The 23,880-nt window shown below is 46.6% G+C and overlaps 1 protein-coding gene across 8 annotated transcripts in view; it reads right to left on the bottom strand.

The window, feature by feature from the left end:
- RERE (arginine-glutamic acid dipeptide repeats) overlaps window positions 1–23,880 on the bottom strand; it is a 719,262-nt gene that overhangs the window by 526,762 nt on the left and 168,620 nt on the right. For 2 of the 8 annotated variants that reach the window (XM_063943111.1, XM_063943109.1), the window contains one exon: window positions 12,195–12,328. The exons of 4 other annotated variants lie outside the window; for them this stretch is intronic. The gene's annotated coding sequence lies outside the window, so the exon portion shown is untranslated. Of the gene's footprint in view, window positions 1–5,043; window positions 5,098–12,194; window positions 12,329–23,880 lie in introns of all 8 variants that reach the window. 2 more of the 8 variants (XM_063943110.1, XM_063943114.1) reach the window with 2 other exon arrangements.

Genomic DNA, 23,880 nt, shown 5'->3' with positions numbered 1-23,880 from the left:
TGGACAAGGCAGAAATCTGGACTTACAAGGAGCCCAAATGTAGGTCCACATCCATACCGGACTGTAAAAAAAAAAGGAGGAAACGACCCAGTTGAAATTCCACTGTAGGAAACTTCCTGTTTTCACACGAGAAATATTTTTTCCAAATACGGTGGTAGTGTTTACACGTTACCCCTTTCCTGGCTTGGATCAGGGTTGGAATAATCCTGTCCGGGATCCCCTTCCAGGCTAGAATTTGATTCTCAACCTCCATGCCATCAAACGTAGCCGTGGTAAGTCTTGATAGATGAACGGCCCTTGTTGTAGAAGATCCTCGCGAAGAGGCAGAGGCCACGGGTCCTCTAGGAGCATCTCCAGTAGATACGCGTACCAGGCCCTTCTTGGCCAGTCCGGAGCAATGAGAATTGCTTGAACCTTTTCCCTTATTATTCTTTTGAGAATTTTTGGGATCAATGGAAGAGATGGAAACACGTAAACCATCTGATAGACCCATGGAGATACCAGAGCGTCCACCGCCACTGCTTGTGGGTCCCTCAACTTGGAACAATACCGCTTGAGCTTCTTGTTGAGATGAGAGGCCATCATGTCTATTTGTGGAGTCCCCCACCGACGCGTCAAGGACTCGAACACCTGCGGGTGAAGTCCCCACTCTCCTGGGTGGAGGTCGTGTCTGCTGAGGAAGTCCGCTACCCAGTTGTCTACTCCCGGAATGAAGATTGCAGACAGCGCCACCACGTGTGTCTTTCTGCCAAGAGGAGAATCCTTGTTACCTCTGACATTGCTGCTCTGCTCTTCTTTCCGCCCTGTCGGTTTATGTACGTTACTGCCGTCACATTGTCCGACTGAACTTGAATGGCGTGATCTTGAGGAAAATGCGATGGCTGTAGAAGGGCATTTATATGGCCCCTTAGCTCCAGAACGCTGATCGGAAGGATGGTTTCCTGACTTGACCATTTTCCTTGGAACTGTTCCCCCTCTGTGACTGCTCCCCAACCTCTGAGGCTTGCGTCTGTGGTTAGCAGAATCCAATTTTTAATCCCGAACAGTCGACCCTCGGTCAGGTGAGAAGTCTGAAGCCACCACAGAAGAGAAATCCTGGCTTTTGGCGACAGGTGTATCCTCTGGTGCATGTGAAGATGCGATCCGGATCATTAGTCCAACAGATCCAGCTGGAAGGGCCTTGCATGAAACCTTCTGTACTGCAGAGCCTCGTAAGAGGCTACCATCTTCCCCAGAAGGCGAATGCATAGATGCACCGATATCCGGGTTGGTTTTAGAACATCCCGCACCATTGATTAGATTACCAATGCCTTTTCCAACGGATGGAATACCTTCTGTATCTCCGTATCCAGTATCATCCCCAGGAATGGAAGACTCCGTGTTGGTTCCACGTGGGATTTTGGTAGGTTCAGAATCCACCCGTGATCCTGGAGTAGTCGGGTTGAGAGGTCAATGCTGTCCAACAACCTCTCCCTGGATGGTGCTTTTATCAGCAGGTTGTCCAGGTACGGTATTATGTTCACTCCCTTTTTGCGGAGGAGAAACAACATCTCTGCCATTACCTTGGTGAACAGCCTCGGTGCCGTGGAGAGGCCAAATGGCAGGGCATGGAACTGGTAGTGACAGTCCTACAGTGCAAATCGTAGAGAAGCCTGATGAGGCGGCCAAATCGGAATATGAAGGTACGCATCCTTGATGTCCAGACACACCAGAAATTCCCCCTCCTCCAGACCTGAGATCACCGCTATCAGATATTCCATCTTGAACTTGAACACCCGTAAGTATAGGTTTAGTGACTTGAGGTTTAAAAAGAGGCCTCACCGAACCGTCCGGTTTCGGTACCCCAAACAGGTTGGAGTAATAACCCTTGTTTTGTAGTTGAAGTGGAACTGAGACAATGACCTGAGTTTGCACCAGTTTCTGAATTGCTGTCTGCAAAGTCATACATGCTTTCGGAGAAGCTGGTAAGCCGGATTTGAAGAATCTGTGAGGTGGGAGTTCCTGAAACTCCAATCTGTATACCTGGGCGATAAGGTCTTTGACCCAGGGATCCTGGCATGATGATGCCCAAATGTGACTGAAATAATGTAACCGGGCTCCCACCTGCCTGCCTTCCAGGCAGTGTAGTACACCGCCATGTTGAAGGCTTTGAGGAAGCAGATCCGGAGGTTTGTTCCGAAGAACCTGCAGCTGCTGGTTTTCTGGGTTTACCTTTATTGCCTTTGAAGGCTGTAAAAGAACCTTTTTGTTTGCCTTCAAACTTCACTGTCCGAAAGGACTGCAGAGTCGGAGCCAAGTAGGTTTTTCTAGCTGGGGGTGCTTAGGGAGGACTACCCGCCGTAGCCTTGGATATCCACTTATCCAGTTTATCTCCAAAAAGGGCCTCGCCTGTGAACAGTAGGCTTTCCACGGCTTTTCTGGAATCCACATCCACAGTCCACTGGCGCAGCCACAAGCCCCTGCATGCTGACACTGCCATGGCAGTGGTGCGTGCGTGGAGCAAACCAATTTCCTTTGTAGCCTCCACCATAAAGTTAGCAGAGTCCTGAATATGCTGTAGGAGTAAAATTATCTCTCCCCTGGGCAAGGAATCTAATTAATCAATTAGGTTACCTGACCATTTAGCAATGGCCCTAGCAATAGTGGGTCTCTGGACCACACCAGCAGCAGTATATAAAGATTTGAGAGCAGTCTCAATCTTGGGAGTCAGCGGTGTCCTTTAAGGATGCTGCTCCAGGAACAGGTAAGACTATCTTACGTGACAACCTAGATACCGATGCGTCCACAAATCGGCGGGTTTTCCCATTTCTTTCTATCCACCAGAGGAAAGGGAAAGGATGTAATTAACCTTTTAGGGATCTGAATTTTTTTGTCAGGGTCAGCCCAAGTTTCTTCAAACAGTGCATTCAATTCCTTTGCTGCAGGAAAAGTAGCTGAGGATTTCTTTATTACATTAAAATAAGATTCCTCCTCCAACTCCACCACCTTGTCAGGAATGTGCAGGACATTTCTGACAGCTTCTATCAGGGCGAGTATTCCTTATGACAGGACAGCATCCCCCCCACTCGCAGCCACTTCACCCTCCTCTGGGTCTGATGTATCGTTATCAGTGTCAGCTTGCATGAGCTGGCCCAGAGAACGCTTTTGTGGGCAAATGGCGGGGGTCTGAGACGTTGGTATGGGAACTGAATCTCTATTCATCAGGTCATCCATAGACTGTCTTAAGTATTGCGTCTCTTGCTCAGTATGGGCTAATTTAGTAGAAATAGTAGTTATCCCCTTTATGGAATCTAACCATGGGGGTTCTGACCCACTAGCCTGAGAATGTGTACTGTTCTGGGTACATGGTAGCGAGTACCATGGGGAGGACAGACACTCTGCTGTGCAGGACATACAGTCCCTGGACATGGTAATGCGAAGGGACCCACACACACACACAAGGTGAAACAGTATAAACTACACATGGGGGGTCATTCAGAGTTGTTCGCTCGTTCTTTTTTTCTCGCAACGGAGCGATTAGTCGCTAATGCGCATGCACAATGTCCGCAGTGCGACTGCGCCAAGTAAATTTGCTATGCAGTTAGGTATTTTACTCACGGCATTACGAGGTTTTTTCTTCGTTCTGGTGATCGTAATGTGATTGACAGGAAGTGGGTGTTTCTGGGCGGAAACTGGCCGTTATATAGGTGTGTGCGAAAAAACGCTACCGTTTCTGGGAAAAACGCGGGAGTGGCTGGAGAAACGGAGGAGTGTCTGGGCGAACGCTGGGTGTGTTTGTGACGTCAAACCAGGAACGAAACTGACTGAACTGATCGCAGATGCCGAGTAAGTCTGGAGCTACTCAGAAACTGCTAAGAAGTGTCTATTCGCAATTCTGCTAATCTTTCGTTCGCAATTTTGATAAGCTAAGATTCATTCCCAGTAGGCGGTGGCTTAGCGTGTGCAAAGCTGCTAAAAGCAGCTTGCGAGCGAACAACTCGGAATGACCCCCATAGCCCGAAGGGAGACAGAGAAATAGGAGCCAGCCACACCGCGCCCCTGTAGATGAGTAAAAACACAGCTGGGTCGCCACACTAAATCCCTTCAGAGGACTTGGTATACTACTACCTCCTCCCCCTTACTATGACCCCTTGGTACCACTGAAGAGACGTGGAGTCTTCTTGGAAGAGCTGCGCGTCCCTGTGATGCCTGCCAGTATGAGCTGCAGAGGGAAAATGGCGCTGGTGAGCTGCTGGATACACTCATAGTGAAGCCCCACCCCCGTAACGGTGCGCGGCTTCCCGGTCTATTTTTTATACTGGCCTTAGGTTTAGAGTGCTTAATCCGAGGGTTAAAACCCTCTGTAAGCTGGATGGCCAGTGTGGGTATCATTGGTGGCTCAGCGTGCCCCTCACAGAGGGACACACATAGCCACATGTCTTCCAGAGCCCCCGGAGCGCAGCCTGCATGTCAGCGCTGCGCACCCACCCTCATGCCGCCATTCACGCTGGCGACCCGCTAAACGAGACGCTGGTGCGTACTCACCACTCTTCTATCTTCGGCTCTGTTAGGGGTGGCGGCGTGCTGCGGGAGGGTACGCTTGCAGTGGTGGAGCTTGCGAACGACTCCCTCAGGAGCTCAGTGTCCTGTTAGCAGAGAAACGGGACCATTAACTCTTTAGGAAGTTGGGCCGTTCTCCCCCCTAAGTCCCACGAAGCAGGCAGGCTGGTGCCACCCAGCAATACCTGTAAAACAACAAACAGAAAATAAATGTAGAAAACTCTTCACGAGCTCCCCTAGCTGTGACTGGCTCCTCCGGGCACATTTTCTAAAGTCTGGTAGGAGGGGCATAGAGTGAGGAGCCAGTGCACACTATTGATTTCTTAAAGTGCCCAAGGCTCCTAGTGGGCCAGTCTATACTCCATGGTACTAATGTGGACCCCAGTATCTTATAGGACGTAAGAAAAAAAGCAGAGGTGTCCCTGGAATTAAACGCACAAAGCTGTGGAAAGTCAGATGCTCAAAGCAAAAGGAAAGCCAAAGCAAGCACACACATCCACGTACCATGACACCATAGGGCTATTCTTGGAGTGAAGGGTTGCCTCGGAAGCAGGAAGTCTGAAACAGATTTTAAAAATAACCACGTCTTTTGAAGTGAACTCAAACTGTCATGTCACAGAAATGTGCATATAAAAGGGCAGCACCCTCACTGCAGTGTATCAGGAACAATTACACACATTACAGACACAGAAATGTATCTTCATTCTCAAGCCACACTCCGCACTGATATACAACTGGGCTCAAAAACAAATAAACAATACAAACACATACAGAGGGCCCTGCTCACAAGCGTGCAATATAGAAATACAATGTAAATTTACACATAAATAAAGTACAAAGTGTGGACAATAAGGAATGCATCCCTTCCCCATACACCTGGAGCACATTAAATACATGCCCATATCACTCGTATCAGAAACAGCCGCTCTCGCCAGCCAGACACACAAGATGCCTTACATACCCACTTGTGAACTATGCACACATTGTGCAGCACATCTGCGTGCAGTGTCTTGAAAGTCAGGTGCAATCAGCTCGAAGATTGAAGATGCAACAAAATTTTCACAGATGCGTTGGACTCTGACACAGGCCATAGGGCCGGATGTAATGCATTCGAGCTGGCCGGAAGTGCGGATGGCCAGCCGAACTTGGACATTTTTTTTAAAGCAGCAAACAATTACAAAGCATCGTTTTGCCTTGTAAATGTTCGGCGCTTTAAAAAAAAAATAAGAATTTACTCACCGGTAATTCTATTTCTCGTAGTCCGTAGTGGATGCTGGGGACTCCGTAAGGACCATGGGGGATAGACGGCTCCGCAGGAGACTGGGCACATCTAAAGAAAGATTTAGGACTATCTGGTGTGCACTGGCTCCTCCCCCTATGACCCTCCTCCAAGCCTCAGTTAGGACACTGTGCCCAGAAGAGCTGACACAATAAGGAAGGATTTTGAATCCCGGGTAAGACTCATACCAGCCACACCAATCACACCGTATAACTCGTGATAGGAACCCCGGTTAACAGTATAACAACGGAGCCTCTGAACAGATGGCTCGCAATAACAACCCGATTTGTGTAACAATAACTATTTACAAGTATTGCAGACAATCCGCACTTGGGATGGGCGCCCAGCATCCACTACGGACTACGAGAAATAGAATTACCGGTGAGTAAATTCTTATTTTCTCTGACGTCCTAGTGGATGCTGGGGACTCCGTAAGGACCATGGGGATTATACCAAAGCTCCCAAACGGGCGGGAGAGTGCGGACGACTCTGCAACACCGAATGAGAGAACTCCAGGTCCTCCTCACCCAGGGTATCAAATTTGTAGAATTTTGCAAATGTGTTTGCCCCTGACCAATTAGCAGCTCGGCAAAGCTGTAAAGCCGAGACCCCTCGGGCAGCCGCCCAAGATGAGCCCACCTTCCTTGTGGAATGGGCTTTTACACATTTAGGCTGCGGTAGTCCCACCGCAGAATGCGCCAGCTGAATAGTGCTACAAATCCAGCGCGTGATAGTCTGCTTAGAAGCAGGAGCACCCAGTTTGTTGGGTGCATACAGGATAAACAGCGAGTCAGTTTTCCTGACTCCAGCCGTCCTGGAAACATAAATTTTCAGGGCCCTGACTACGTCCAGTAACTTGGAATCCTCCAAGTTCCTAGTAGCCGCAGGCACCACAATAGGCTGGTTCAAGTGAAACGCTGATACCACCTTCGGGAGAAACTGAGGACGAGTCCTCAACTCTGCCCTATCCATATGGAAAATCAGATAAGGGCTTTTAAATGACAAAGCCGCCAATTCTGACACACGCCTGGCCGAAGCCAGGGCCAACAGCATGACCACTTTCCACGTGAGATATTTCAAATCCACAGTCTTAAGTGGTTCAAACCAATGTGATTTCAGGAACTCCAAAACCACATTGAGATCCCAAGGTGCCACTGGGGGCACAAAAGGAGGCTGAATATGCAGAACTCCTTTGACAAAAGTCTGAACTTCAGGCAGTGAAGCCAGTTCCTTCTGGAAGAAAATCGACAGGGCCGAAATCTGGACCTTAATGGACCCCAATTTGAGGCCCAACGTCACCCCTGCTTGCAGGAAATGCAGGAATCGACCCAGTTGAAATTCCTCCGTTGGGGCCTTCCTGGCCTCACACCAAGCAACATATTTCCGCCAAATGCGGTGATAATGTTTTGCGGTGACATCCTTTCTGGCTTTGATCAGGGTAGGGATGACTTCCTCCGGAATGCCCTTTTCCTTCAGGATCCGGTGTTCAACCGCCATGCCGTCAAACGTAGCCGCGGTAAGTCTTGGAACAGACAGGGCCCCTGCTGCAGCAGGTCTTGTCTGAGCGGCAGAGGCCAAGGGTCCTCTGTAAGCATCTCTTGAAGTTCCGGGTACCAAGCTCTTCTTGGCCAGTCCGGAACCACGAGTATAGTTTTCACTCTTTGCCTTCGTATTATTCTCAGTACCTTGGGAATGAGAGGCAGAGGAGGAAACACATAAACCGACTGGTACACCCACGGTGTTACTAGAGCGTCCACAGCGATCGCCTGAGGGTCCCTTGACCTGGCGCAATATCTTTTTAGCTTTTTGTTGAGGCGGGACGCCATCATGTCCACCTGTGGTCTTTCCCAACGGTTTACCAGCATTTGGAAGACTTCTGGATGAAGTCCCCATTCTCCCGGGTGGAGGTCGTGCCTGCTGAGGAAGTCTGCTTCCCAGTTGTCCACTCCCAGAATGAACACTGCTGTCAGTGCTAACACATGATTTTCCGCCCATCGGAGAATCCTTGTGGCTTCTGCCATTGCCCTCCTGCTTCTTGTGCCGCCCTGTCTGTTTACACGGGCGACCGCCGTGATGTTGTCTGATTGGATCAGTACCGGCTGGTACTGAAGCAGGGGCCTTGCTTGGCTTAGGGCATTGTAAATGGCCCTTAGCTCCAGAATATTTATGTGAAGCGAAATCTCCTGATTTGACCACAGTCCTTGGAAATTTCTTCCCTGTGTGACTGCACCCCAGCCCCGAAGGCTGGCATCCGTGGTCACCAGGACCCAGTCCTGTATTCCGAATCTGCGGCCCTCTAGTAGATGAGCCCTCTGCAGCCACCACAGCAGCGACACCCTGGTCCTTGCCGACAGGGTTATCCGCTGTTGTATCTGGAGATGGGACCCGGACCATTTGTCCAACAGGTCCCACTGGAAAGTCCTTGCGTGGAACCTTCCGAATGGAATTGCTTCGTACGAAGCTACCATTTTTCCCAGGACTCGTGTGCATTGATGTACCGACACCTGTCCCGGTTTTAGGAGGTCTCTGACTAGAGATGACAACTCCTCGGCTTTTTCCACTGGAAGAAACACTTTTTTCTGGTCTGTGTCCAGAATCATTCCCAGGAACAGAAGACGTGTCGTCGGGACCAGCTGTGACTTTGGAATATTGAGAATCCAGCCGTGCTGTTGTAGCACTTCCCGAGAAAGTGCTACCCCCACTACCAACTGTTCCTTGGACCTCGCCTTTATCAGGAGATCGTCCAAGTACGGGATAATTAAAACTCCCTTCTTGCGAAGGAGTATCATCGTTTCGGCCATTACCTTGGTAAAGACCCTCGGTGCCGTGGATAACCCAAACGTCAGCGTCTGGAACTGATAGTGACAGTCCTGTACCACAAATCTGAGGTACTCCTGGTGGGGAGGGTAAATGGGGACATGCAGGTAGGCATCCTTGATGTCCAGAGAGACCATGTAATCCCCCTCGTCCAGGCTCGCAATAACAGCCCTGAGCGATTCCATCTTGAACTTTCTGATATACGTGTTCAAGGATTTTAAATTTAAGATGGGTCTCACCGAACCGTCCGGTTTCGGTACCACAAACATTGCGGAATAGTAACCCTTTCCTTGCTGAAGGAGGGGTACCTTGACAATCACTTGCTGTGAATACAGTTTTTGGATAGCCACCAACACTGCCTCCGTGGCAGAGGGAGTTGCTGGTAAGGCAGATTTTAGAAAACGGCGGGGGGGGGGGGGGGGGGACGTCTCGAATTCCAGCCTGTACCCCTGAGATACTACTTGAAGGGTCCAGGGATCCACCTGTGAGAGAGCCCACTGTGTGCTGAAATTTCTGAGACGGGCCCCCATCGTACCCGGGTCCGCCTGTGAAGCCCCAGCGTCATGCTGTGGACTTACCGGACGCGGGGGAGGACTTTTGCTCTTGGGAACTGGCTGTATGCTGCAGCTTTTTCCCTCTACCTTTGCCTCTCGGCAGAAAGGATGCGCCTCGAGCCCTCTTGTGTTTATGGGGCCGAAAGGACTGTACTCGATAACACTGTGCTTTCTTTTGCTGTGGGGTAGCCTGTGGCAAAAATGTCGATTTCCCAGCCGTAGCTGTGGAAACGAGGTCTGAAAGACCATCCCCAAACAGTTCCACCCCCCTATAAGGCAAAACTTCCATGTGCCTTTTTGAATCGGCATCACCTGACCACTGCCGAGTCCATAACCCCCTTCTGGTGGCAATGGACATTGCGCTTATTTTTGATGCCAGCCGGCAAATATCCCTCTGTGCATCGCGCATGTATAAGACAGCGTCTTTTATATGCTCTACTGTCAGCAAAATATTGTCCCTATCCAGGGTATCAATATTATCCGACAGGGAATCTGACCACGCAGCAGCAGCACTGCACATCCATGCTGATGCAATCGCTGGTCGCAATATAATGCCCGTGTGTGTATATATAGCTTTTAGGGTAGCCTCCTGCTTTCTATCAGCAGGATCCTTTAGGGCGGCCGTATCCTGAGACGGTAGTGCCACCTGTTTTGATAAACGTGTAAGCGCTTTATCTACCCTAGGGGATGTTTCCCAACGTGACCTATCCTCTGGCGGGAAAGGGTACGCTGCCAATAACCGTTTAGAAATTATCAATTTCTTATCGGGGGAAGTCCAGGCTTCCTCACACACCTCATTTAATTCCTCAGATGCAGGAAAAACTACAGGTAGTTTTTTCTCACCGAACATAATACCTTTTTTGTGGTACCTGGGGTACTATCAGAAATGTGTAATACATTTTTCATTGCCTCAATCATGTAACGGGTGGACCTATTGGAGGGTACACTAGTCTCATCGTCGTCGACACTGGAGTCGGTATCCGTGTCGACATCTGTGTCTGCCATCTGAGGTAGCAGGCGTTTTAAAGCCCCTGATGACATTTGAGACGCTGGAACAGTCACAAGCTGAGTAGCCGGCTGTCCTATGTCGTCAAACCTTTTATGTAAGGAGCTGACACTGTCACGTAATTCCTTCCATAAGTCCATCCACACAGGTGTCGACCCCTCAGGGGGTGACAACACATTTACAGGCATTTGCTCTGCCTCCACATCATTTTCCTCATCATACATGTCGACACAGCGGTACCGACAAATAGCACACACACAGGGAATGCTCTGACAGAGGACAGGACCCCACAAAGCCCTTTGGGGAGACAGAGGGAGAGTATGCCAGCACACACCAGAGCGCTATATAACAGAGGGATATCACTATACAGAGTGTTTTCCCCTATAGCTGCTTGTATTATATATATACTGCGCCTAAATTTAGTGCCCCCCCTCTCTTTTTTTACCCTTTCTGTAGTGCAGGACTGCAGGGGAGAGCCAGGGAGCGATCCCTCCAGCGGAGCTGTGAGGGAAAATGGCGCCAGTGTGCTGAGGGAGATGGCTCCGCCCCTTTTTCGGCGGGCTTTCTCCCGCTTTTTGTGTTATTCTGGCAGGGGTAATTTACACCTATATAGCCTCTGGGGCTATATATGGTGTCAGTTTTGCCAGCCAAGGTGTTAATATTGCTGCTCAGGGCGCCCCCCCCCCCCCCCCAGCGCCCTGCACCCATCAGTGACCGAAGTGTGTGGTGTGCATGAGGAGCAATGGCGCACAGCTGCAGTGTTGTGCGCTACCTTGGAGAAGACAGAAGTCTTCAGCCGCCGATTTTTCGGACCTTCTTGCTTCTGGCTCTGTAAGGGGGACGGCGGCGCGGCTCCGGGAACGGACGACGAGGTCGGGTCCTGTGTGCGATCCCTCTGGAGCTAATGGTGTCCAGTAGCCTAAGAAGCCCAAGCTACCACCAGTTAGGTAGGTTCGCTTCTTCTCCCCTTAGTCCCTCGCTGCAGTGAGCCTGTTGCCAGCAGGTCTCACTGTAAAATAAAAAACCTAAACTATACTTTCTTTCTAGGAGCTCAGGAGAGCCCCTAGTGTGCATCCAGCTCGGCCGGGCACAGAAATCTAACTGAGGCTTGGAGGAGGGTCAAAGGGGGAGGAGCCAGTGCACACCAGATAGTCCTAAATCTTTCTTTAGATGTGCCCAGTCTCCTGAGGAGCCGTCTATCCCCCATGGTCCTTACGGAGTCCCCAGCATCCACTAGGACGTCAGAGAAACAAACAAAAAAAACAGAGTTCGGCCGGCAACCCGCACCTCTGGCCAACTCGGACGGCATTACATCCGGCCCCTAGAGTGTGAACAAGTGCAAGCATACTTCCAAAATGTGAATGTGACCCACTTCCAAAACGTTACGACGGAAGGCATAACATTCTATTTAGTTAGTAAACCAAATGCAAACACTACCCAGACACAGTAAAGGGGACCACCTGCAGGAGCGATATTACATTTATTTAGAAAAAAAAAAAAAAAATTCTTCCACAATTGTTTATCGTCTTATACAAATAAAAGAAAATTATGCATCCGAAAATGCTACAGCATTTTACAAAATGTCACACACACACACACAACATGTTTATCACGGTTGCTATTAACTAGACAATGTCCGGAGAGGGTTGACAGAAATAGATCAGTTACATTTTCTTTTTCTTCTTCAACACCAGAACGACGATTTCTGAGAGACCATTTTGCTATTCCTAAGTAGTTGAACAGTTCAAGCTTTAGAACTAAAGCTTGCCATTTGCCATTTCCTATGTTAAACAGATGTGGGTGCTTTCCTATTAAATACCATTGTTCTATTGATAAACAGGAATAAATATAATAAAAACTATTCATGTATGGCCAACCACACACAAGTAGTAACTACACTGCACAATATGCATTTTACTACATGCAAGATAAAATGTAAACTATGACTGCACAACAACCTGTGACTGCTATCAAACACGTATTACAGCAAGATATTTACCTGCATGGAGACCCTTTACTTATTGCTCTCTGTATCCCAGAATGTGTCTGCTTAAGTGATTACCCTCTGTGATCTTATTTCAGGGTAGTTTCCAAGGAAATGGCAAATGCAAGTTTACTGCACAAATACGCCACCTAGTGGAACGTGGAATACAAGACAAATGCAAGATCAGGTTATCTGGGAAAAAATATTCTATCCAAGCGATGTATTTTTGGTACAACAACATATCATCTAAAACAATGGCACTAATTCCTACTCTACAAAACCTCAAATGACTATAATGTACTACTACAGCCAGGAAAATCACATGTAAACAGATTAGTAATAGAAAAAGAAGTACATTTAACACTTGCACATAAGATACATTTTAGTTTCAATTAGGTCTACACAAGTACACACACGCAGCTAGGAAATGGATTCCACATGAACATTTGTGTAAACAAAAGGAAAAGACCAGTTACTGGCTTCTCCCTTCTCTTCGACAACTCAACCTTACTTTATTTTACACAATGCAACCACAAAACTGTTCATGGTAAAGTCATTTAGGAATACAAGCACGCAACAACCTTTCAAATTCTCTGCAGGGCTTTATTAAAAAAAAACAAAAAAAGAAAACAAAAAAACTAAAACCATTATTAGACTTTGCCCACAAACACCTCATCTTAGATCGTATTGACAGCCAGACTCCTGCATTTTAATGGCCATTGTTCATCAATAAAAATGTTCATGTATGTTCCACAAGTTCATTAATAAACTATTAAAGACAGATCTTGAAATACTGATACACTTATGCTTTTACCCAATTGCTAATTTGTAAGCTTAGAAAGTGTCAGCAAAACGTAAATCATAGGGTTAATGTTCTAAAACTTGGATTTCTATAATGGACACAAAAAAAAAACCTGGAGCGTTTTATTAGGTGGCGATGGAATAAATACTGGAATAGTTTCTGCAGCTTGTCGTGTGATGAAGGTCAGGACAATCATTCTGACAGGCGTAGGGCTTCCACCAGGACAAATAAACCTTGAACTGATATATGCCGTACACAAGAGGATAACATTATCCAAAATCAATTTTCTAAAGCAGGAAAGAGAAGGCGGGAAAAAAGGACGGGAGGGGTTTAGTCAATAAAACAATTCAGGCGGTAACAGCCACTGCATCTGTTTAGTTCAGATGTACTGTGATATGGGGTAGTATAAGCTTACAGCGGCCATTAACTAACCGGCTGCTGGTAATGCAGAGGCTGCAACCTTAAAGGGGACGTGGATTGATGAACTCCCTTTCAATGGGAACCTCATCATTGTTAAAAAAAAAAAAAGTGACAAAATATATTACAGTGTATGAGGCGGCATTGTCCGAGTACGGCCCTATTAGTGTAATATCATCACTGACACCATTCTGCAGACTGTTTTGACAACTTTTAAGACCTCAGGCTGGCCACTCAGGCTGTGACATTGGGCAACAGGCCACTGCTTCCCCTAACATGCTGATAAATGCAGTTGGAAGATGACAACAGACGGCCAACACAGTAACAGCTTTAATGAAGCCACGATTACGGACTTATTATTAACATCTAGCCAATCTCACCTTATGTGGGCAACACATAAAACCAGCAATTCCCTGATGCTGATCATTGGTAGAGTCCGATTATCTGCGTTAACATTTAAAGGGGGGGGGGGGGGGGGGATGGGTTATCAGCAAAATACTAAATGTTAAAAATATTGGTCCGGAATCTGAAAATGCGTTGGATTTTGGTGTTGACCAGACTCAATCATCAGCAAAACTGGGAATTGCCCGGTTGTTTGCAGTTCGTATATGAGCTCCTTTGTCCACTATTCCTTTTGATCCAACAAGCTGAGCAGTCTTATTTAATGTGCATATATCGTTAGATATATAGGCCGTCGGCTGTGCTGCAGGGACGACGCGATATGTCTGAACGACTGCGTTCACATACATATTGCTTGTACATACTGGCCAATGCATCCGCAATATATCGGCCATTCAATAGAACGGCCAATATAAATCGGCCAGCGTGTACACACCTTTTGTCATTCAAATCTGTCTCCAGCTAAGGTAAATTCTGGATAACTGGGCCTGCCTAGTGTTTCTAACTAGGAGCCTTCGTTTTCTTAACTGGTTTATTTGAACAGTTCTAACCATACTGGACAGTTATTTAGCAATCTGCAAGAAATCTTGGAGAAAACTTAGATTTGAATGAGTGAGGACAGTATGGGATGCACCCATACTTACTTACTTACTTACATTAAGTATGGGGGGCTGCCACTACCCCCGGAGAGGAGACAGCCAGCACCGGGTCATGGACCCTGCACAATGGATCCAGCCGGTGCTGGCACCAGCTCATGCGAAGACGACAGCGGTGTGACTGGGCTCGCGCAAACCACCAGCTTCTATGGACTGCATCGGCTGCAACCCTCAGAAGCTGGATTGAGCAGCGCGAAAGGCAGCGAATGGTTTCCAACAGGAAACCAGCTCTTTGCTAATCGCAACCCGGTATGGCTGTCCCGAAGGCAGGAAACCTGTTCCAATGGGACTGCCATTGTGCGCCTGTGACTGACAGGCAGGACTTTCAATAGGAAGTCACTGCCAGTCACAGTAAAACCAGTGCAGTCACAAACTGCATCTGGCTTCACCAACACTCAGGGCTGTTTCTAGACAATTTGGCTCCCAGCGCGAGCATGAAAATATTGCTGTGTCACACTCTGCCAGATGTTTCAAGCACTGGGTGTCACACTCTTTACCAAGGGTTTCATATGCCGGGTGTCACGCTCATTGCCAAGGGGTTATATGGTGGTGTAAGTATATTCGCTGGTGAGGGCCCATGCACAGGGTGTCACGCCCGTTGCCAATGGTTTCATGTGCTGGGTGTCACACTCGTTGCCAAGGGGGTAATAAGGAGGTGTAAGTATATTCATTGTCGGGCGCCCATGCACTGGGTGTCATGCTCTTTGCCAAGGGAAATGCTTGTTGTCAAGGGGGTGTAAGTATATTCGCTGGCGGGTGCCAGCAGAGATTTCCCACTCTCCCCCCCTCCCTAGTACTACGCTGCTCTGGGGGGAGTGGGAAGTTTCTCGGAATGATGCAGTTGCGCCGTAACACGACAACACAACCACATTATTCCGTAAAACTCTGACACCCCTGAGCAGAGGAGTAGGGAATAAGGAGAAGGGGGGGTGGCCAGAAAGCAGATATAAAGTGCCGCGGCAGGTGCCCCATGCGATTGCATGGCTCACCCTCTGCAAGAAACAGCACTGCTGACACTGATCGGGGTGGCGGATTTTAACTGCAGCCCATAAGTAAAATTCGCCACTAGATGCACCTACTATGATCTGTAGAAGTAACTACAGAAAGTGCTAGCCATTATGCCTCATCACTGAATGCTATCGGACTCTGGAATGTGTGCAAGCCTGATTATAATATAGCAGTTTAAATTTTTCTTTTCTTATTTCTATTTTCAGCAACAAAAATTCCATGTGGCTTAGTTAAATATTGCTTGGTTTAGAAAGATCACAAAAAAAATAGTACAGGTTTCATCTACAGCAAAGAAAAAGTAACAGTATGATTATGTAAGCATTTAAATATACTGTACTGTAATACATGGATATTAAAAGTAGAATGCCATAAAAACATAGGTGGCTAAATGCCAATATGAGGGCATGTGTAGATTAAAGTATAATATTTCTTAAACAATAAAACTATATCTACATTATTTTAAATAAGGGATCAGGTGCAAATTTCTAGTGGTATCCAACATGCTGTACCACTAGTAGTTTACTGAACCATCTGGCTAGGTAATATTCACTGCACAATAAGTCAAACAGAATACAGAGAACCTCGAAATTCCATCCCTGGGGTGCCTTGGGTTAGTGGTCCAGTATCAATTCAAATTATTTATGGTCAATGTAATAGGCAAAACCAGCGCTGGTGGATGCCAACCATAACACATGTGGACATTCAGGAGAGAATCTTGCCCCCTACCATATAACTGTATCTAAGGATGACATATAAACACATCTATACGGTATATACAGTATAAGTATATTTACATATAAATATATTTACTCAATTTATTATTATTTTCTACATTTCTCATTAAGAAGCTTAGGGGTATACTTACTAAGGTGCGGGTTAACAGAAGTGGAGAGGTTGCCCATAGCAAAGAATCAGATTTTCCTTTTCATTTATCTAGCACCTTCTGGAAGATAATAGCAAGAATCTGATTGGTTGCTATGGGCAACATCTCTACTACTATAAAACCGGACCTTAGTAAATACACCCCTCGGGGCCTAGGGGAGTCGTGAAAAAAATTCTGATACTCTATGGCACCGTGATGCTAAATAGTTTGGGAACCACTGCCCCAATGCACAGAGTTTCCAAACAGGCTTCTGCAAAATACTATGAGAAAAGGTTATGGAGTTCAATTTTGACATGAATACATGGAAAAAATTATTTGTCCCCAAATTAATGAGACTTGCTGCACTGAAGATTAGGCCATAGAACAATAATCATCATCTCACAACTGTGAAACGTGACAATATGTGAAGGCAGTGGGGAATTACAAGGTGGTACTGAGGTGAAGCATCACACCAAGGAGAGATCTACTGAACATACCTCATTCAGCGGCTAGACCACGTTGCAGGTGACAATTGTAGCCTGGGACCTAGTCAATTGTCTTGCACTACCAGCCTTGAGGCTACACTTATCTAGGATTTTCTTTTCTCACACCCTTCATAGCACTTAACACAGAGGTTCCCAAACTGTGTGCCATGGCTCCCTGGGATGCCTCAGGACACTTGCAGGGGTGCCCTGGGTTGGTGGTCCAGGACCAATTCAAATTATTCATGGTCAATATAATAGGCAAAACCAGTGCTGGTGGCTGCCAGTCATAAAATATGTGGCCAAACAGAAGCAAATCTTGTCCCTCACCACATAACTGACCCTAAGGATGACATATAAACGCAATCTACTTAATGTAATATTTCTTTCTAAATTTCTCAATAAGAAATTTTTGGCCTAGGGGTGCCGTGAAAAAAATATTGATATTCTAAGGCGCCTTGATTGAAAAAAGTTTGGAAACCACTGACTTAACATAAGAAATGCTGCTTAAGGAGGATTAGGGCGTAAGAAAGGGACCATTATGGGAATTAAAAGAATTCAATTGGTGGCGCAAAACAAATTAATTTTTTCCCGCCTCTTTAGAAAGGGTGCTGCAATACACACAAACCACTGAATCACCCCCAGAGATTTCAACTGTTGCCATCCGTGTTCCTCCTTGGTGATCTTTGCGGCTTTCCAGGAGACAGCAGCTGCTGCAAGCACTTTTACCAACATGAGCAAAAAGTACCTTGGCTCGGTGTCCGACCGCTAATATGATGTTTAAAAAAAATACACCGTTCCTCCGAGACTGCCAGTGATCAGAGATGCCCATTCAGCACTAGAGCAAAAGCCACTGCCAGATGTAGAGGAGAACCAGCAAAGATATTTGTGAAAGGTCACCAACGACATATTGGTTGCAGATAATGCTTGAGCCTTTCAGTAGACACAAGCACTACCCACTCCACCAGTTACAGCTGCACTTCATTGATAGTTTGGGCAGGGCCCTATGCAGTTCTATATCTGAATGTTATTTATATCATGATCACCTCAGCATACAGCAGTATGTAATAAATTAGCACTCTATAAATAAAGTTTGATAATAGTAAGAATATTACACAACGATAATTAAATGTTTACAACCGCTGGCATGGCAGAAGCGGAGACATTTCCGCTCTGCTCCTGTAGTAGGAAAGGACCATTAATATTACGTTAATGGATCAGTAATGCTCCAGTAAAATATGTAAATTCACATGACAAAACTGGGATTGAACCAGCAAAAGAAAACCTGTAAAAGAAACTGGTGCTTGCAACCTCCATCTTTATTATTAAACCTTGTCACAGAGTGGCAGATCACTAGAGGATGTCAAGCATACCATTATATAATCAAACCACATCTGCCATAAATGACATTTTAATGGTTACTGTTTAAGAGAGGAGAAAAAAAACACATTGCTACAGTCACCCACACAAGCCTTTGTTTACCTGGGAAGAAATGCATAATATACAGACGCTCGTTTATAAACCCCCAATGGATGCTCAGAAGGTTAATGCATCATCCTCCACCTCATGTGTGTTTATACCTCAAGCTGCTCCTGGCCAGCCATCCTTCATGTAAATCACAATTCTACTTCCATGTCCCTGCTACTGACCTCCTTTACTGTCAGGGCAGCTAGCTGTCTCCGACTCTGCTTGTACATACATCAGGACATCAATCCCTTGAGTGGGATAGTTCATGCTTGCCGCATCATCTTCCCAGTGTGTTTCTCTGCTTACTAACAAAGCTGCAGAATAGATGGATTATATTGTATAGATATAAAGGCATACTATAGCTAAAACATGTGTGGATATATAAGGGAATTATACAGCTCCCACAATATATACATTGCCACATAGAGGTGTTCATACTGTGAGCTGAACCCACAGTTATGAGAATGCAGCCTACCAATTCACAAGTAAGTATGTGATACTAGTACTAAGCATTGCTTTGTCCCACAAGACCATAGAGGGCACAGGGGTCATCCTTTTATATAGTATGTTCACAACTGGTCCTCTAATGAAAGTGTCACAACCACTGGATAGGGTCCAAGTCCTCCAGAGAATCAAGTATTTCTTCTCCTATAGGATCACTACTTATCTAACCTGCACACTCCAAAAGGCATGGCCGTTACTGGGATGAGCAGGTATACAGCTGTCTGTTTCACTATACTTCGCAGTACCAAGGAAACAGACCACTGCTCATGAAACTCATGCCAAAGCCATATACATACACCCCAAAAGGGTAGGTAAACAGACCTTCATAAACTAATAAAAAAGCTGCACCACCTAATATATATCAGTGTCTTCATGGGCACTAATTCTACATTACCACAGAATGCAATTATATTTTACCTGGTGTTACTAATTGTGAGTGCTGCCGACAATAAGACACCTGGAAAATTCTGACTCCCGCCAGATGGTGCATGCAACTTTGACAACTCAGGCTAGCCATGTGTGATGATGTAATCATACTAGGCCAACGTGCGTACAATGCCATCAGTGAGCGCTTTGGAAGCTGGGAGAACAGGTGACATTTATAGGTCCAAATTCTTGCAACAAGCACTCTTCTACACAGAGATATCTCCCTCCCCTTTCTTCTTGGCACACAGACTTTGTCAGTATAGAACAGAAGAAACAGGGGTTAATTGGTGCATACTGGGAAACTGGCTGATACACATCCTAAGACGATGCCGTGCTATATACATGTGTGGCCGGAGACCCTCCTCCGCCACATGGTTAATGGCCGCGGCGCTGAAGGGGTTAACCTCCGAGCCCGGCACCATTTCTAGCAGACAATGGGCGCTTGGCACTACTTTTAAATGTAATGCTGGCACTAGGCGCCATAATTGGAATTTGTTACTGGTGCTAGGCACTGGGTGTTTTCATCTATATTTCAAAAACATATTTTACAATGTGTGGTCTGCCGCAGGCCGGATCCTCTCTGGTGGCTGTGGCAGGATGGAGTGTTAACCCTCGGGGTGCTGCACCGGGGGAGAAGGGAGCCACTGCTCTGCGCAGGGGGGACCGGGATATCTGGCTCCCTGTGCGGTGGTAGGGCTGCTGTTGTGCCACACTGGGGATCCGGGACCTCAGACTCCCAGTGCGGCGATGCCTGGCATTGTGATGCGCCGGGTCACGTCCGAAGGCGGCGGCTAGGAGAAGAGAACCACCACTGCACAGCCGGCTCCCTGTGCAGCGGAGTGGGTGTGCGCACTGTGCTGATTGCAGAGGTCCGGGAGCTTCACTCCTGGTGCCTCAGCATTACAAAAGGGCTCCAAACTGAGGGACTGCGTGTCCCCAGAACTTCAGGCTCAGTGTATATATAAACAAATGTAAGTTTAAAGTGTATGCAGAAATTAATTTAATTTAAAAATGCACTTACTTGGTTGTGTCCTTGGGGAATCCAGAGTTATGTGTAGGCTTCTGGAAACCGCAGCCTTCTCCCACAAAAACGGAATGCCTTCCCAAACAGCCTCCAAGCTGGGAGCTGCATGGGAAGGCAGAGGGAAGAATCAGCTTTCCATCAAGCTGAATATTTTCCTGGAGCTCCCCCTCGGTAGGCAGGAAACCCTGCCAGAGGATCTGGGTTACCCATCCCTGGAGCTCGGTTTCAGGCTAGAGATGGTGAGCTGGGTCCCTTGGCAGATTCCAGAGGGAAACTTTTTTTTCCTCAAAGGCTGAAAGGCACCGGGAAGTGGCTAACTCCGCAGGATGGCAGCAGCTCCAAAGGAATAAACACTCCCCACTGTCCATAGGGGATAATAGCAACTGTGCATGTGTCCAAGGCATGCACAGCAAATGCAGGTAATTGGATGGAGAGAACAGGGAATGCTTACCCCCTGTACAGTGTGTAGAACGGAGAATAAAAGACAGCCTGCGAGCCCAAAATTTGTATTCCATCTCACTTTATTCTGCTGTAAACATCTTATTGTATGCTGTTCCCCTGCAACAGGACTTGATTTGAGCAATAAACATCTTTGCCTCAAGACAACCGCTTCATCTTGTGACAAGCAGGGATATATAAAAGTGTAGGCCCGTTCTTCGCCTCTCCTTGTACAAGCCTAGCGTCTCCAAGCTATGCCTTCTGCCAGCTACCGTGCAGTGGCCTGGTCAGTGACCAGTGGGAATCAGCCAACGTCAGCTTGGAGATGTGCCAGCAGCAAGTCAACGAATTCACAGCAGCAAGCACTTTGCCAAGAGCCGGCGGTAGGAGCCTTAGCAGAAACGTGGTGCCAGGTGACACGGAAATAAGGAGTCTGGTGGTGGCAGCATTGTAACCGCCCACTGCACAGTGGGTGGAGTCAGTAACAGGCGGTTACTGACTGTAAGCGGGAATCCCCTAGCTGACAAGGTCCCATGTAACCCAAACCCATTCCGTGACCACTGAACGTAGCCAGTGAGGGAGAGGAAGGCATCCAGTCACAACATGTACTTTTTTGTGCGAATTATACACAGATTATGAATTGAGGAATAATATTACCTATGCTATATAGCAGTGGATCTCAAATTGGGCCCCCCAACAGTTCACATTTTCCAGGTCACCTGGCAGGTGCACTGTGTATCGCCAACTGTCACATTTTAAAAATCCACAGGTTAGCTGGAAAACATGAACTGTGTGGGATACTAAGGACAGCATTTGAGAACCTGTGCTACATAAGAATAACAAACTAATACTGCTAACATGTGACCTGTAACGGAACATGTGATGTACACACATGCGGGCATGCAGAAAGTAATCTGGTGCAAGAGAAATGCGAGATGTATTTCACCAGATATGGTAAAGTTTTGTATTATGTGTAAAATTGTTAAAGATTTATAAATAAGAAAAAGTAATACCTTAAAAGAATCATTACATCTGTGTGTACTCTTTCCCGATATAAGCATTAATGAAGTATTGCATCTAAAGTATAGGGATATCTAGTCGCACTGCTGACACGTATAGCAAAATCTGTGTATAAGTGGCTGGAAGAATTTATGTTTATGATTGGAATCCCCACAATTAGGACATTTGACATGGTATGTGCCCGAATAATAGATCATATATATGCCTTGCACAGAGCGCTTTTAAAGCACAAATAGAATAGTATTCTGGGTAAGCAGAAAACCAAATTTGTAAGCAGTTAATCAATGAGGTTATTTATTAAATTGCTCATTACCATATCTGCCTTGACATCACATCCTCATGGATATCAGCACGTCCTCTTAAAACAGGCTGTGTGTGTTAAACATGCCTTAACAAAGTTGATGTTGAAATCAGTGTGCAGCAACAGGCAAGACCCCAAAGCACGCTGGGACATTTATTTATTTTAAATGGGGTTGATTCAACTGTTTCCTTCACCCCTGCTGGGGTCTATAGCATTAGGCGTATATCAGAGCTATTCAATTGTTGCTCCGATTAGATGCTCAGTTCCAATTAAGGCGCCCAACAGCTCCGGGTTCAGCCGTGCAAAGCGGCTACAGCCGTCTAAAGCACTTGAATGAGCATCCAAAGTCCAGGTTTGGGTGCCCAAACTATGGACTTTAGCAAATTTTATCATGTACCCCCTGAGGCTGCAAGAAAAAAAAAATGTGACTGTCACAGCTAAACGGAGTCTACCAGAGATACAAATGAATAGCTTCGACACCCATTCCTTTAGATGGCCAGCAGATGGCGCGTGCCACAATTGAATTGTGTGCGTGCGTGCGTGTATGTATATACATATATATATATATATATATATATATTATAGAGAGAGAGTAAGAGAGAGAGAGTAAGAGAGAGAGAGAGAGAGAGCGCGTGTATGCAGCGTGCACGGGGAGGGGTGCATGGTGACTGGTAGTATAGTGTTGTTCAGTGTGCACGGGGAGGGAGTGCAAGTGGAGCAGTAATATAGTGTTGTGTAATGTGCACAGAACAGGGTGAGCTGTAGTGCAGTGTGTGCATGGAGAAGAAGCAACTTTGGGAAGCAGGAGTACAGCGATGCATTTGAGTAAATATGGACTAATTAAGCTAATTAGAAACCACCAATTGCTTAATCATCGGGGGGGGGGGGGGGGGGTTCAAAGAGTCCAAAGCAAACCCTGAATTTTTTTCCTTAAAAAGATGGATTTTTGGAGGGGGACACACTCTGGAGGTGTTCTATAAATGAATAAATAAATAATTAATAATAATAAAGTACCGTGAGGAAAATAGGATTTTGGTACTTGCCAGATAAATCCTTTTCTTTGAATCCATAGGGGTCACTGGAGTACTCTTGGGATATGGACGGTTCCACTGGAAAAAGGCACTGAACAGTTAAACTTTGACTATACCTCCCCTCCATATCCCAGAGTACCTCAGTGTTTTTTACTGAGCCGAACTGGAGCTATAGAGGTTGACAATGGAGAAATACATATAACAAAACTGGACAACAATAAAGTTGACACCAACAAAAAATGACAACTAATAGTTGACACCAACCCGACAGAATTTCTAATTTGAAACAGTCGGTAAGAGTGTGTTACCATAATATTCCCTGCACTTACCACAACCAGGTAATAACTGCTCTGGGTGGGCGTCCAGTGCCCCCTATGGATTCAAAGAAAAGGATTTATCTGTAAGTACCAAAATCCTATTTTCTTTTTCATCCACTAGGGGTCACTGGAGTACTCTTGGGACGTACCAAAGTTTCCCCCGTGGGCGGGAGAGCTATTTGGCACTTGTAACACTAAACGGCCAAAGCTAGATGCTGATGCCGCAAAAGTATCAAAGTTATAAAAGCGCACAAACGTGTGCACTGATGACCATGTAGCCGCCCGGCAAAGCTGTGTCGTAGAGGCTCCACGACCAGCTGCCCATGTAGTTCCAACAGAACGTGTGGAATGAGCTGTTACCGATGTAGGCGGCTGTAATCTAGCCTGAAGATAAGCCTGACGTATGGTCAGTTTTATCCATCTGGATAGGGTCTGCTTAGAGGCTGGCCAACACCTCTTGGCAGCATCATAGAGAACAAAACGTATCCGTCTTACGAAGTGTAGACGTTCGAGACACAAACGCGTAAAGCGCGTACCACATCCAGAG

This window comes from Pseudophryne corroboree, chromosome 10 (assembly GCF_028390025.1).
Source record: "Pseudophryne corroboree isolate aPseCor3 chromosome 10, aPseCor3.hap2, whole genome shotgun sequence".
Lineage (NCBI taxonomy): Eukaryota > Metazoa > Chordata > Amphibia > Anura > Myobatrachidae > Pseudophryne > Pseudophryne corroboree.
This window is presented reverse-complemented; position numbering and strand designations above follow the sequence as displayed.